The sequence below is a fragment of the Schistocerca piceifrons genome, chromosome 10 (assembly GCF_021461385.2).
Source record: "Schistocerca piceifrons isolate TAMUIC-IGC-003096 chromosome 10, iqSchPice1.1, whole genome shotgun sequence".
Taxonomy (NCBI): domain Eukaryota; kingdom Metazoa; phylum Arthropoda; class Insecta; order Orthoptera; family Acrididae; genus Schistocerca; species Schistocerca piceifrons.
In genome coordinates, this window is record NC_060147.1 from 88,876,678 (window position 1) to 88,893,270 (window position 16,593).

The following is a 16,593-nucleotide window of genomic DNA, read 5'->3' on the forward strand; positions in this document are numbered from 1 at the left end:
TCTGCAGCGGAGTGTGCGCTGATATGAAACTTCCTGGCAGATTAAAACTGTGTGCCCGACCGAGACTCGAACTCGGGACCTTTGCCACTCGCGGGCAAGTGCTCTACCAATTGAGCCACCGAAGCACGACTCACGCCCGGTACTCACAGCTTTACTTCTGCCAGTATCTCGTCTCCTACCTTCCAAACTTTACAGAAGCTCTTCTGCTAACCTGCAGAACTGGCACTCCTGAAAGAGAGGATATAGCGGAGACATGGCTTAGCCACAGCCTGGGGGATGTTTCCAGAATGAGATTTTCACTTTGCAGCGGAGTGTGCGCTGATAGTTCTGCAGGTTCGCAGGAGAGCTTCTGTAAAGTTTGGAAGGTAGGAGACGAGATACTGGCAGAAGTAAAGCTGTGAGTAGCGGGCGTGAGTCGTGTTTCGGTAGATCAGATGGTAGAGCACTTGCCCGCGAGTGGCAAAGGTCCCGAGTTCGAGTCTCGGTCGGGCACACAGTTTTAATCTGCCAGGAAGTTTTATTTCTGTATTTATTATAGGAAACAATAGGAATAAAAACCGAAAAATTGGTTATTTTAGAACCGGTTATTTTGAACGGCTTTAACAGTTCAGTTAAATTAGTAGGGAAATAAACCAATATAACTGAAACCGATTGTTTCACCAATAACCGCCATCCCTACAGTATGGTGGAAAATCTCACTGATCTAAGTGACAAAAACATTTCACTTCAGGATTGTTAAAGACTATGTGGCAGAAAGAATATAAACAAATTCTTTATTTTCTTTTTAAATTTCAAGGCCAATAACAACAACAATCTACATCTGCGTAACTGCTCTGCAATTCACACTTACACCTTTGGCTCGGGGTTCGTAGCATCATCGTTCAGACTATTTCGCGACCATTCCAGTCTCGAGTACCACGTGGAGAAAAATGACACGTACTTCTTTCCGCGCGAGCTCTGATCTCTATTATTGTATAAATATGTTCGTTTCTCCCTCTGTAGCTGGGGGTAAACAAAATACACTGACTGAGAAAAAAATTGAAACAACCACAAGACATGGTCGGTAGTAGATGTAACGTCGTATACACCATTGGTTGGAAGGTAAATGGCTATACTTGCAATTCTCTGCCGGCCCGAGTGGCCGAGAGGTTCTAGGCGCTACAGTCTGGAACCGCACGACCGCTATGGTCGCTGGTTCGAATCCTGCCTCGGGCATGGATGTGTGTGATGTCCTTCGGTTGGTTAGGTTTAAGTAGTTCTAAGTTCTAGGGGACTGATGACCTCAGAAGTTAAGTCCCATAGTGCTCAGAGCCATATTTTTTTTTTTCAATTCCCTGTGACAGGTAGAGCGGCCGACAGGGAACATTAATGTTGTTTTTGTTTAGCGTTATTACCAGGCCACGTAAGGTACATAAGGATCATGAACAGCGTCACACGACGAGTGATCACGGTGACAGAGTTATCGGCACGTGTCAGAGTCATGTTGCTTGTAATCCGATTTTAATCAAGTTTATTTGAAAGGATGTGCGAAGAAGGTTGACGGGTGTATCAGAATGCTTGGTAACCACATGCAGAACGGCCTATAGTAACTACTTCCGTGTAACACACAGATAGAAATCAGAGGGCAAAGTGACTCGTATCTCAATATATATTTGTTTCCGGATAACCATTATAGGTGCTATTCTTCTAGTTGTAACCAGTAACGCTTGAAAATATGTGCCACTTTAAATAAAACACCGTAGCAGCTACAGCAGACTGCAGCACACCAGAGAGACACATCTATATGTGCAGCAATAATTGTTTGCTGTATGGCAGTCATATATATAACACGTTATACGTCCTGGCACGTGATACCGTAAGAAAAGTATACACAGAAGTCATGGAATACCTCCTGATATTATATACAGGACATAAAATCCCGTCTGAGGCCTGCGAACATGTTTATGTTAATAATTGGCGACCAACGCTGTACAATTGTTATAAAGTCATGAGATATTCAATTGACTCTTTTATTAGAATGTTACGCGTTTCGGAATTACACCTATCTTCAGACATCACAAACTTCAGGTCCTTCCTAACCAACCAGGCGTACAGCCTTGTCAACTCAAAGAAAGTGTTCAATAGCATATGACTATAACTGCGTCACAAGCGGTCTTGAAGCAGAGCGTAACATGTTCTCATAGAAGAGTCAACTGAACATTTCATGACGTTATTGCGATTGTTCAGCACTGGTTGCCAATTATTATCCTGATATCGTGTCGAACAGCTTTACGTCCGGCGTAGTGCAGCAACTTGACATGAACTCAACGAGTCGGAAGTTCTCTGCAGAAATACTGGGCCACACTGTCTCTAAAGCCGTCCATAATTGCGAAAGTTTGCCGGTGTTGGATTTTGTGCAAGAACTGACATCCCGATTATGTCATCTACATCTACATCTACATCTACGTGATTACTCTGCTATTCACAATAAAGTGTCTGGCAGAGGGTTCAATGAACCACCTTCAAGTTTCTACCATTCCACTCGCGAACGGCACGCGGAAAAACGAGCAGTTAAATTTTTCTGTGCGAGCCCTGATTTCTCTCATTTTATCGTGATGATCATTTCTCCCTATGTAGGTGAGTGCCAACAGAATGTTTTCGCAATCGGAGGAGAAAACTGGTGATGGAAATTTCATGACAAGACCACGTCGCAACGTAAAACGCCTTTGTTTTAATGATTGCCACTCCAATTCACGTATCATTTCTGTGACAGTATCTCCCCTATTTCGCGTTAACACAAAATGAGCTGCCCTTCTTTGTACCTTTTCGGTGTCATCCGTCAGTCCCACCTGATGTGGATCCCACACCACACAGCAACACTCCACAACAGGGCGGACAAGCGTGGTGTAAGCAGTCTCTTTAGTAGACCTGTTGCACCTTCTAAGTGTTCTGCTAATGAGTCGCCGTCTTTGGTTTTGCTCTACTCACAATATTATCTATGTGATCGTTTCAATTTAGGTTATTTGTAACTGTAATCCCTAAGTATTTAGTCGAATTTGCAGCCCGCAGATTTGTGTGACTTATTGCGTAATCGAAATTTAGCTGATTTCTTTTAGTACTCAAGTGAATAACTTCACACTTTTCCTTATTCAGGGTCAATTGCCACTTTTCGCACCATACAAATATCTTATCTAAATCATTTTGCAAGTCGTTTTGATCATCTGATGACTTTACAAGACGGTAAATGACAGCATCATCTGCAGACAATCTAAGACGGCTACTCAGATTGTCTCCTATGTCGTTAATATAGATCAGGAACAATAGAGGGCCTGTACCACTTCCTTGGGGAACGCCTGACATTATTTCTGTTTTACTCGATGACTTTCCGTCTATTACTACGAACTGTGACCTTTCTGATAGGAAATCACGAATCCAGTCGCACAACTGAGGCGATACTCCGTAGGCACGCAGTTTGGTTAGAAGACGCTTCTGAGGAACCGTGTCGAAAGTCTTCTGCAAATATAAAATATATTGAATCAATCTCACATCCGCTGTCGATAGCACATATTACTTCATGAGTATAAAGAACTAGGTGTGTTTCGCAAGAACGATATTTTCTGAAACCGTGCTGACTGTGTCAATAAATAGTTTTCTTCGAGGTATTTCATAATGTTCGAATACATTATATGTTCCAAAGCCCTACTGCAAATCGACGTTAGTGATACAGGCCTGTAATTCAGCGGATTACTCCTACTTCCCTTTTTGGGTATTGGTGTGATTGGTTCAAATGGCTCTGAGCACTATGGGACTTAACAGCTGTGGTCATCAGTCCCCTAGAACTTAGAACTACTTAAACCTAACTAACCTAAGGACATCACACACATCCATGCCCGAGGCAGGATTCGAACCTGCGACCGTAACGGTCCCGCGATTCCGGACTGCGCGCCTAGAACCACGAGACCACCGCGGCCGGCTATTGGTGTGACTCGACCAATTTTCCAGTCTTTAGGTACGGATCTTTCTGTGAGCGAGTCGTTGTATATAATTGCTAAATATGGAGCTATTTTATCAGGATACTCTGAGAGGAACCTCACTGGTATACAATCTGGACCGGAAGCCTTGCTGTTTCGTTACTCCCAGGATATCTACTTCTATGTTTCTCATCTTGGCAGTTGTTGTTGTCTGGAATTCAGAAATACTTACTTCGTCTTATTTGGTGAAGGAGTTTTAGAAAACCGTGTTTAATAACTCTGTCCCATAAATGCTCGATATGATTCATACCGGGCGATCTCTGAGGTGAAACTATTCGCTCGAGTTGTCCAGAGTGATCTTCAAACCAGTCACGAATAATTGTGGCCCCATGACGTGTCGCATTGTCATCCATAAAAATTCCATCGTTGTTTGGGAGCAACACATCCATGAATGGCTGCAAATGTTCTCCAAGTATCGAACATCCAGAGGACCAGTCCATTCCATGTAAACACAGCCAGCCGGCCGGTGTGGCCGAGCGGTTCTAGGTGCTACAGTCCAGAACCGTGCTGCTGCTACGGTCGCAGGTTCGAATCCTGCCTCGGTCATGGATGTGTGTGATGTCCTTAGGTTAGTTAGGTTTAAGTAGTTCTAAGTCTAGGGGACTGATGACCTCAGATGTTAAGTCCCATAGTGATCAGAGCCATTTGAACCATTTTTTAAATACAGCCCACACCCTTATAGTCACCACGAGCTCGAACACTGCCTTGTCGACAAGTTCAGTCTGTGGCTCTGTGCCATAACCAAACTATCATCAGCTCTCACCAACTGAAATCGGGACTCACCTGACCAGGCCACGGTTATTCATTCGGCTAGGGTCCAATCAATGTCCTGACGAGCCCAGGAGAGGTACTGTAGGTGATGCTGTGCTGTTAGCAAACGCTCTCACCTTGGTGGTCTGCTGCCGTAGTCCATTAATGCCAAGTTTCGCTGCACTGTCCCAACGGATACATTCGTCGTACGTCCCACACTGATTTCTGTGGTTATTTCACGCATCGTTGCTTGTCTGTTAGCAGTGACAACTCTACGTAAACGCCGCTGCTCTCAGTTGGCTCAAAAATCAAATGGCTCTGAGCACTATGGAACAACATCTGAGGTCATCAGTCCCCTAGAACTTAGAACTACTTACACCTAACTAACCTAAGTACATCACACACATCCATGCCCGAGGCAGGATTCAAACCTGTGACTCTAGCGGTCGTGCGGTTCCAGAGCTCTTAGTTGTTAAGTGAAGGCTGTCGGCCATTACAGTGTCCATGATGAGAGGTACGGCCTGAAACTCGGTATTCTCAGCACACTCTTCACTCAGTGAATCTGGAAATATTGGATTTCCTATGGAATGTTCCATGCGTCTAGTCCAACTACCATTCCACATTCGAAGTCTGTTAATTACTATTGTGCGGCCATAATCATGTTGGAAAGCTTTCCACATGAAACACTTGAGTACTAATGACAGCGCCACTTTTTTTTCTTTATTGTGATTTCATTCCCCTTCCCCACATGGGCAGGGGTGGGCTGTCAGCGGCACAATCCGCCGCTCTTCAGCCGAGTGACATGACCACTAATACGAGAGTAAAATTTTACGTATAAGGCGAAAAAAAAGGGGGACATAAAACAGAGTAAGGGGAGATAATGGAGACGTTCATGGGGGGGACAACTAAAAAAAGTCGACATTAAGTTAAAAAACACAGTTGACGAATCTTAAAACACAAAGAAGACATTGAAGGCACACGCACAGGTTAAATGTTGATCACAGTATTAAAAACACTCACTTGGAGCACACACAATGAAGAATAAAACTGCCAGGTGGGACCTGCCTAGGGAGAGGCCAGAGAGGATGGAAAAGGAGGGGAGAGCAAGGGGCAGCAGGGGAGGCCTTCAGATGAAGAGAGGAGGGGCTTCAGTGGATACACCAAGAGGCAGGAGACACGTGGGGTGGGAGATGAAGAGGGAAGACAAGGCAGGAGGGAGTGCAGACACTGAAAGGAGGAACAAGAGAGGGAGGGGGAGTAGGAGGGGGTAGCCGCTCAGGAGAAGGGAGGGTGAGGGGAGGGAGCCCTGAGGAGAAGGCAGGAGGAAGATGGGGTAAACAGCGCCAACAATGCACTGTCCTTTTATACCTCGGGTACACACACTACCACCATCTGTATATGCGCATATCGCTTTCCCGTGACATTTGTCACCTCAGTGTTTAAGCGGAGAAGAGATGAGTGACGAATCCTTCCAGTGACGTTGCGGGCCGCGGACAAATGGCGCCCTGTTATGGTCCTGTCCCTGGCAACAATCAGATCGGAAACGGCGGAGATGGTCGGCTATTCGCATATTGTCGTTCGACAATGTGCAGAAAGTGGCTGAAGGACTGCAAGACCGAGATGCAGTATCGATGTGTTCAATTTATCCTTTTTGTATGCAAAATTTAGGCAAACCGTAGTAGGTGTTACATAAATAATGATTATATTTGTTACACTCTGCCACCCAGAAAACAGCTTTTCCTTTTTAGTCTAATTTCACAATTATAGTATACACTAAATATGATTACAAATAATTATTTACGAGGGTGAGTCAAATGAAAACCTTAAATATCCTTTAAAATATTTATTGTGCGGAAGTGGTACAAAGCTGAATCACTTTTCAACAGTATCTCCCCCACGCTCAATGCAAGTCCTCTAGCGCTTACAAAGTGCATAAATTACTTTAGAAAACAATTCTTTTGGTAGTCTGCGCAACCACTCATGCACCGCGTGGCTTACCTCTTCATCAGAGCGGAACTTCTTTCCTCCCATTGCGTCTTTGTGTGGTCCAAACGTATGGAAATCACTTGGGGCAAGATCTAGTGAGTATGGTGGATGAGGAAGACACTCAAAATGCAGATCTGTGATTGTTGGAGCTGTTGTACGGGCACTGTGGGGCCTTGTATTGTCATGTTGCAAAAGGACACCTGCTGACAGCAATCCACGTCGATCTGATTTGATTGCAGGCCGCAAATGATTTTCTAGGAGATTTTGTATGATGCACTGGTGACAGAGGCCCCTCTAGGCATGTAATGCTCCAAAATGACGCCTTTTTCGTCCCAAAAGAGAGTCAGCATAACCTTCCCTGCTGATGGTTCTGTTCGAAACTTCTCTGGTTTTGGTGATGATGAATGGAGCCATTCCTTGCTCGCTCTCTTTGTTTCGAGTTGGTGGAACTGATCCCAGGTTTCGTCCCCAGTAACAATTCTTGCAAGGAAGCCATCACCTTCTCGTTCAAAGCGCCGAATAAGTTCTTCACAAGCATCATCTCTCATTTCAGGAGTCAGCTGTCGTGGCACCCATCTTGCAGACATTTTGTGAAACTGGAGCTCATCACGCACAACGTGGTGTGCTGCCCCATGACTAATCTATAAACATGCTGAAAGGTCATTCATTGCCACTCGGCGGTTTTCCTTCACTATGGCTTCAACTTCCTACTCCATTCGTAAACTTGCTGCTGTGACAAACATGCATCACCGTACTGAACCTTCATTCGTCGATGAATTTCAATAGGTTTCACACCTTCACTACGCAAAAACCTAATGACAGAATGCAGTTGTTCCCTGGTGCAAGTCGCAAGTGGAGCGGTCTTCTTTATACTGATACTGCGAAGCTATGTGTGCATCTGCATTATGCTGCCACCTACAGGGCATTCTGCACGCTGTTTGTAGCACGCTTACCAACTTACAGGATAATGGCACGAAATTTCGATTTGTTATTACAAATTTGAGGTTTTCATTTGATTCATCCTCGTAACTTTACAAAATTAGATTCTATAAACTCAGATTATTGTAACGATTATACGAAAGAAACTAAAATTATTGTTGTTTCTCATGTCATAAAAATCGTATTCCATATGAGCAGACAGAGCCTCTCTCTCCAAGTTTCGATTTGTCATATGCCGCAGTGGCAGCGTTGCGCTGTGGTACAATCGTGTCCCCCCCAGGGGGTCCACAACTCTTTCGTGGATACGTGCGTGGCGAGCACGGGGCCCCGAGCCATTGCAGCCTTCTTTCTCTCCCGGGCTGCATTTCCTTTCCCTTCCCCTCCTTTCCCCTCCATACCCCTTTCCCCTCGCCCTCTCCTCTCCCTCTATTGGTGTCCTTGCTTATGTTGGCCCCCGCTATCCTCCTGGTTCTGTTGGTTTTACACTCTGGCTTTGTTGCGTAATCATCTCCTCCTTTTGGCATTCCTTGGTCCCCCTCTGGGGTTTGACCTCCATTCCAAAATTTCTCTTCCGTAGTGTGAGCCATTTGGGGAAGAGCACCTTACCTAGTGTCTCCGACGTGTGCCCTCCTAGTATATTCCACCTTTTCTTCTACGTCGTTGTCTGATGCTAGGGTGCATAGCCAGCACGGTAGCCAGCCCGTGTGGTGGGGTCGCTATGTACCCTTTTGGTTGAGCCCCCTGAACACACAGGGATCACACTTCTGATACCTGAGCTGTGACCTCCTCATGCATGCCTTGGAGTGGTTGCTCGTCATCCTGGAGCATCGGAACTCCCGGCAATGGCCGCCGTGCCAGACGGCCCTTGCTGTGGCTGGGTGGCGCCCGTGAGGAGAGCCCCTGATCGGAGTGGGTGGTATCAGGGCGGACGCTATGCAGATGAAACGCATAAGGGTCCAAACCTCTGGCCGCTCTTCTGCGGCCGTCTCTCTGCGTGGTACTGATTCCTCAAGTGCTGCTTCTCTTGCCCCTTCGGCCTTCCCTTCCGTGGCTACCCCCTGGGAGGAGGGTCAGGCCCGTCGTCTAGGGGCAAAACCTTTCCCCCGTTATCTAGTTTGCACCAGGACTGATGGAGATACTTTCACCAGTGTCAAACCTTTATTCTTTGTGGAACACATTGAAGACAAGTTCGGCGAAGTGGACTCCCTGAGCAAGATGCGGTCGGGTTCATTACTGATAAAAACTGCTTCGGCTGCCCAATCTGCGGCCCTTCGTGCCTGTACCCATCTTGGCACAATTCCCGTGTCCATTACCCCTCACCAGTCTCTAAATATGGTACAAGGTGTGATTTTTCACAGAGACCTCATCCTTCAAACTGATGAGGAACTTCGGGACAATCTCGGACGGCGGGGTGTTCACTTTGTTCGGCGTGTTCAGAAGGGTCCTAAAGATAATCGTATTGATACTGGTGCCTTTATCCTGGCCTTTGAAGGGGATACCCTTCCTGAGAAAGTTAAGATTATGGTCTATCGCTGTGATGTGAAGCCGTACATCCCACCTCCTATGCGGTGTTTTAAGTGCTTGCGTTTTGGCCACATGTCTTCTCGCTGTACCCAGGACCCTCTCTGTGGTGACTGTGGACGTCCACTCCATGAGGGGAGTCCCTGTGTTCCCCCTCCTGTATGTGTAAATTGTCATGGTAGTCATTCTCCACGTTCAGCAGATTGCCCAGTCTATAAGAAAGAAAAAAAGATACAGGAGTATAAGTCTCTTGATCGTTTAAGCTACACAGAGGCCCGTAAGAAATATGCACGATTGCACCCTGTGTCCATGACATCTAGTTACGCCTTGGTTACATCTTCATCCCTTCCTCCCCCTTCCTTACCCCCGTCCCGGACCCCTCTCCTTCCCCCCTCCCCTGCGGCTCCCACACCTTCTCCTCTGGGCGCCGCTCCCCCTCCCCAGCCGGAGAAGTGTCCCACTCCTTCGGCGTCTGCCGGTCAAGGGCGCCTCTCCCGGGATGCCCCTTCCCGGCACCTTCCAGGTCAAAGGTCTGCTGCAGCGCGGCGACCGCGAGAGCCGCGGTCTATCGGCCCCCAGGTCGCCCGGTCTCTTTCTGTTCCTGATCTTGCTGCAGCTGGCTCCATTATGCCACACAGCCCTCCTCGATCTCAGCCTGAAAAGAAGAAGAAACATAAGTCCCGGGACAAAGAGCCTCTGGTGTCACCGGAGGTCCCTTCCCCGGCTTCACAACCGGATTCTGACCTGTCGTTTATGGATGTCGCCCCCTCCTTGTCGGTGACGGGTGGGGACCCGGCGGTATGACTGGATTTAGCGTGTTCAGCCCTCATTTAAACCATCGTTCTGTGGTTCTCCAATGGAATTGTAATGGCTACTATCGTCACCTTCCGGAATTGAAATCCCTTCTTTCGTCCTACTCAGCAGCTTGTGTGGTTCTCCAGGAATCTCATTTTACTGATGCTCACTCACCGACCCTCCGTGGGTTCCGTGTTTTCTGTCGAAATCGGGTCGGACCCTTGCGGGCTTCTGGTGGCGTTTGTACGTTGGTCCGTACAGACATTGCTAGCACGTGGATTCCTCTCCAAACTACATTGGAAGCAGTTGCTGTTAGGGTCCACTTAGACTCTGCAGTCACAGTATGCAATCTTTATCTCCCTCCTGACAGGACTCTTACACCTGCTGCCTTAACCACCCTTCTTCAGCAACTTCCTCCTCCCTTCCTCCTCCTTGGGGATTTTAATGCTCATCATCCTTTGTGGGGCAGTGCCTTTCCATCTAGACGAGGTCTTCTTATCGACCAATTTATTGCAGACCACGACCTGTGCCTTCTTAATGATGGCTCCCCTACTCATTTCAGTGCTGGTCATGGTACCTTTTCTGCCATTGATCTTTCTCTTTCTTCTCCCTCTCTCCTCCCTTCATTACACTGGTCGCCACACGACGACCTTTGTGATAGTGACCATTTCCCGTTGATTATCACGCTCCCTTCCCTCTCCCCGATGGAGAGGTTACCTCGTTGGTCTTTCCACCGCGCCGATTGGCCTCTATATACTGCACAGGTCGAGTTTTCTCCCTCTTTGTCGGGTTGTATTGATGACGTCCTACGTGACGTGTCTGACGCGATTGTTCGCGCTGCTAACCTTGCTGTCCCGCGCTCATCTGGACAATTTCGTCGTCGGCAAGTCCCGTGGTGGAGTACGGCCATTGCCATTGCCATCCGTGATCGCCGTCGAGCTTTGCAACAGTTTAAGAGGCACCCATCTGTAGCCAGCCTTTCTACCTTTAAGCGCCTTCGCGCTAAAGCCCGATATTTAATCAAACAGAGCAAGCGGATATGTTGGGAACGATTCGTTTCTTCCCTTGGTTCCACTGTCCCTCTGTCACGGGTATGGGCTACACTTCGCTCTCTCCAAGGTTGCCATCGGCAGTCCACCCTCCCAGGCCTTCACCTCCCAGATGGCATTTGTACGGACCCATTAGTTCTCGCAGAACATCTTGCGACCCATTTTGCAGTGGCATCAGCGTCGGCCTCCTATCCAGCTGCTTTCCTTCATCAAAAACAGCAGGCTGAAGCTGTCACCTTATGTTTCACCACTTGTGAGTCAGAATCTTACAACGAACCTTTCACTGAATGGGAATTTCTTTCTGCTCTATCTGCTTCTCATGATACGGCTCCTGGCCCAGATTCCATTCATAACCAGCTGCTTCAACATCTCAGTGCTCCACAACGGCACCATCTTCTTCGGGTGTTTAACCGTATCTGGCTCCAGGGTGACTTCCCTTCTCAGTGGAGGGGTAGCATTGTGGTTCCTGTCCTTAAGCCTGGTCAGAACCCCCTATCTGTTGACAGCTATCGGCCAATTAGTTTGACCAATGTTGGTTGTAAGTTACTTGAACGGCTGGTAGCCCGTCGGCTCACTTGGGTCCTCGAATCTCGGGATCTATTGTCCCCTTACCAGTGTGGCTTTCGAGAGGGACGATCTCCAATCGATCATTTGCTTCGCTTGGAATCCGCAGTTCGGCAGGCTTTTTCCCAGCGCCGCCATTTGGTTGCAGTGTTTTTTGACCTTCGCAAGGCCTATGACACGGCCTGGCGCCATCACATCTTACTAACCCTTCATCAGTGGGGTCTTCGGGGCCCACTCCCGATTTTTATCCGCCAGTTCCTGATCCATCGGTCATTCAGAGTTCGAGTTGGTACTGCTTTTAGTTCTCCACGGACCCAGGAGACGGGCATCCCACAGGGTTCTGTCTTGAGTGTCCTTCTTTTCCTCATTGCTATCGATGGACTTGTGGCCTCTGTCGGTCCCTTGGTCGCCCCTGCCCTGTATGTGGATGATTTCTGCATTTGGGTTAGTTCCTCCTCGATGCCATCTGCAGAACGGCAGCTCCAGGTGGCTATACGGCGTGCCTCTGCATGGACCCTCTCCCACGGGTTTCAATTCTCTCCTTTAAAATCGCGGGTGGTCCACTTCTGTCGCCGTACTACGGTCCACCCTGATCCAGAGCTCTATCTCGCTGCACAAAGATTGCCTGTGGTTCCACAGTTTCGTTTCCTAGGTCTTCTTTTCGACAACAAGCTCACTTGGCTGCCCCATATCAGACTCCTGAAGGTAGGATGTTTCCGTAAACTCAATGTCCTTCGCTTCCTTGCCCACTCCTCCTGGGGTGCGGACCGTTCCCTCCTCCTCCGTCTTTATCGTGCTCTAGTTCTGTCACGTTTGGACTATGGTTGTCAAGTTTATGGTTCAGCTGCTCCTTCCACGCTGCACGTGCTGGATCCAGTCCACCATCGTGGTATCCGTTTGGCCACCGGTGCCTTCCCTACTAGCCCTGTTGATAGTCTCCTGGTTGAAGCTGGGATCCCCCCCCCCTTTCTGTTCGGCGGTCCCAGCTTCTGGTGTCTTATGCCCTTACTATCCGTTCTTCTCCCGCTCATCCTTCCTATTCTATCCTATTCCCAGACCATGGACATCGCCCGCCTGACTCCCGCCCTCGGGCGGGTTTACCGGTTGGGCTGCGCCTTGCGTCTCTTACCCGTGATTTTCGGCTTCCTTCTTTGTCCTGTCTTCCTCGCTCCCTCCCCTCCACCCCTCCTTGGTTAGTTCCTCGGCCTCGAATTCGCATGGATCTCCGCCGCGGTCCGAAAGATTCCATCCCCCCGGTGGTGTTCCGTTCCTTTTTCCGCCAAATTTTATGGGAGTTTCGGGATGCTGTTGTTTTTTACACTGATGGCTCTAAATCTGCTGATCATGTTGGGTATGCCTTCACGTCCTTTGTTGGAACGGAAAATCATCTACTGCCACCCTCATGTGGGGTGTTTACTGCGGAATTGATGGCAATTTCCCGGGCCCTTACCTTTATTAAACAATCCCAACACAACCGCGTTTTGTTATGTACGGACTCGATGAGTGGCCTTCTTGCTATTGACCGGTGTTTTTCGCGCCATCCCTTGGTCTCTGCCATCCATGACCATCTCGCTGATCTTCACCGTGCTGCTTGTTCCATTGACTTCCTATGGGTCCCGGGCCATGTGGGTATCCCGGGTAATGAGCTCGCTTATCGTTTGGCTGGGGGAGCAGTTACTTACCCCCCGTTTTCTGTAACCCCTCCTGCAGCGGATTTACGGCTTCACATCAAATCCCACTTTGCACAGTCATGGGCCAATTCTTGGGAGGCTACTCCACTGTCTAATAAACTTCGTGCCATTAAGGTGAATACAGGCCCATGGCGTTCTTCCTTTAGCCTCTCCCGCAAGGACTCGACCACACTGTGTCGTCTCCGCATTGGCCATACCAGGCTGACCCATGGTTTCCTTTTGCGTGATGAGCCACCCCCGCTATGTGGTTGTGGAGCCTTCCAGTCAGTGGCCCACATTTTGGTTGAATGCCCCTTTCTTTTGGCTCTGCGTGCTAAGTACAGACTCCCCCACACTTTACCTTTGATGTTGGCTGACGATTCCCGGATGGTCTCTCTGGTTCTAGGTTTCCTCCGGGAGAGTGGTTTTTATTCTCAGTTTTAAAGTTTTTAATCTCCCTCTGGTGTTGGGGCAGGGCGGTGAGTGTTTGGGTGTCTCCCACTGTAGGCAGTGTTCAGAGATTCCCGATTCACCTCCCTGATCGGAATCCTCTTTTCTTTCCCTTTTACTCTGTTTTTACCCCTTCTTTTTAAGGCTTGGTTAGTTTTTCTATTCCCATACGTACTTTCTGCATTATAGCAGTTGTACCTTTTAAGTCACAGGTGGTCTTGCCTATGCTGTTTCAGCATAGTGTTGGGTTCGTTCTCTTGCCAACTTCCCTCATTTGTTTTTACTAATGACAACGTGACTGCCCTTTTACGTTTCCCCTTTATCCGTTTTATTTTTCTGACTATACTGAGATGTCCCGTTAGCAGAATGGAGTCTATTTGAAACAAGGGACTGATGACCTTGCTGTTTGGTCCCTTTAACCTCAAACAACCAACCAACCAACTACAATCGTGTCAAATAGCTCGGTTTCCGCAGGCTGACCCCGTATAAGTTCGCGCCTGCAGATCGGGAACCCAATTAACACATTTACAAAGCGTGCTGGGCTACTTTGTGGCCCTGGCGCTCTAGACGCTTGTTGATTGCCATCGTTACATTAATTGGGTTTCCTTTGGCTACGAGGGGTATTCGGAAAGTACCGATGGGTCAGGAAATGGAAACCACTGTGAAAATCCGATAAAGCTTTGAGCAGATGTGTTGGGCAGTGTCTCTAGTATGCCCGTCGATTGCGTTATTTCAGTTCTGAGCGCGCACTGAACACGCAAAAACGACGAGGAAATTGTGTCTCCCCGCCAAATACGAGGGCCTGGTGAGAGATTTCGCGTGACATCATGTGGCCCACATGCGAGGTGCGTTTGAAAAGTCCATGTTTGCGGTAAACCTTTTTTATTTTTCGACATAGTCTCCTTTTAGACCTGCACACTTCGTTCAACGCTGTTCTAAGTTGTTGATCCCTTCCGAATAACAGGAATTGTCCAAGTCTGCAAAATAGCTATTATTTGCTGCTATCACCTCCTCATTTGAATAAAATCTTTGTCCCGCCAGCCATTTCTTCAAATTGCGGAACAAATAGTAGTCCGAGGGAGCCAAGTATGGAGAACAGGGGGGGATGTAAAACGAGGTGGAATCCTATTTCCATTAATTTTGCGACCACAACTGCTGAGGTGTGTGCTGGTGCATTGTCGTGATGGAAAAGGACTTTTTGCGGTCCAATAACCAGCGTTTTTCATGCAGCTCGATTTTCAAACGATCCAATAACGATGAATAATATTCACCTGTAATAGTTTTACCCTCTTCCATATAGATGAGAATTATCCTTGCGAATCCCAAGACAGTCACCATAACCTTTCTGGCCAAAGGAATGGTCTTCGCCTTTTTTGATGCAGATTCTCCCTTGGTAATCCATTGTCTAGATTGTCTCAGGATTATAGTAATGTATCCATGTTTCATACAAAGTGACGAAACGACGCTCAAAGTTCTGCAGATTCTTCCTGAACAGCTGCAAACCATCCTTGCTACACTTCACACGATTCCGTTTTTGGTCAAGTGTGAGCAATCGTGGAACCCATCTCGCGGATAGCTTTCTCATGTCCAAATGTTTATGCAAAATATGATGTACCCATTCATTCGAGATGCCCACAGCACTAACAATCTCACGCACCTTAACTCTTCTATCATACTTCGCCTTATCATGGATATTATCAATGACTTCTCGAGTCGTAACCACCTCAGGGTGTCCAGAACGTTCAGCATCACTTTTGTCCATATGGTCACTCCGAACATTGTGAAACCACTTATTAACTGTTCTAATCGAAGGTGCAGAGTCAGCGTAATGTTTATCAAGCTTCTCTTTAGTCTCCTGGGGCGTTTTGCCTTTCATAAAGTAATGTTTAATCACCACACGAAATTCTTTTTCTCCATTTTTTGACAATCACTCGATTTTCTTGATTCACACGAATGCCAAACACAAAGAAGTAGACCAATATAGCTGAAACTTGGTGTGCGTCCTTTCCAATGATGCTACTAACTAAAGATGACCTCGATACGCGTCGATGGTGGCATATCTCGGACATTGCACGGACTCTTCAAACACCCCTTGTACGCTTCCTTCCTTTTGACAACCTCTTGACAATTCTCGGTCGCATTTTGCAGAGGCGATGTACAGGGGATAGGCAAAATAATGTGAACAGTGGTAGCAATGGGGTGGTTGTGTTTTACGGTCAACAACGCAGGAAAGCCACGTGTCGTGCTGTACTTGGTTCAAATGGCTCTAAGCACTATGAGACATCTGAGGTCATCAGCCCCTAGACTTAGAACTACTTAAACCTAACTAACCTAAGGACATCACACACATCCATGCCCGAGGCAGGATTCGAACCTGCGACCGTAGCAGCAGCACGGTTCCGGAGTGAAGCGCCTAGAACCGCTCGGCCACAGTGGCCGGCTCGCGCTGTACTGTGCGTGTTCAGTACGCACTAGGCATCAGTGCAGGTTGTTTACAGGTAGTGCACACTTCGTGTTTGCACTCGGAGGCCGAGGTCGACGTGCAATGAAAGACCTAACAGAATTCCAAAAAGGGCAGATTGTGGGAGCCCGATTAGCTGGATCATCAGTAACCAGGACAGCCAACTTAGTAAACGTTTCAAGAGCAACTGTTTCAACTGTCATAACTCCCTACACAAAACATGGAAAGACATCATCGTGTAAACGTAATAGTGGGCGCAAATCAAAATGAAATGACAGAGATCGTCGTACGCCAACACGAATTTTGTAAAAAAAAAAAACAAAACAAAAAAAAAACTACAGCGGCTAAAATGGCTACAGAGTTCAATAGCCTTCATCGAGGCCCCGTATCTATCGATA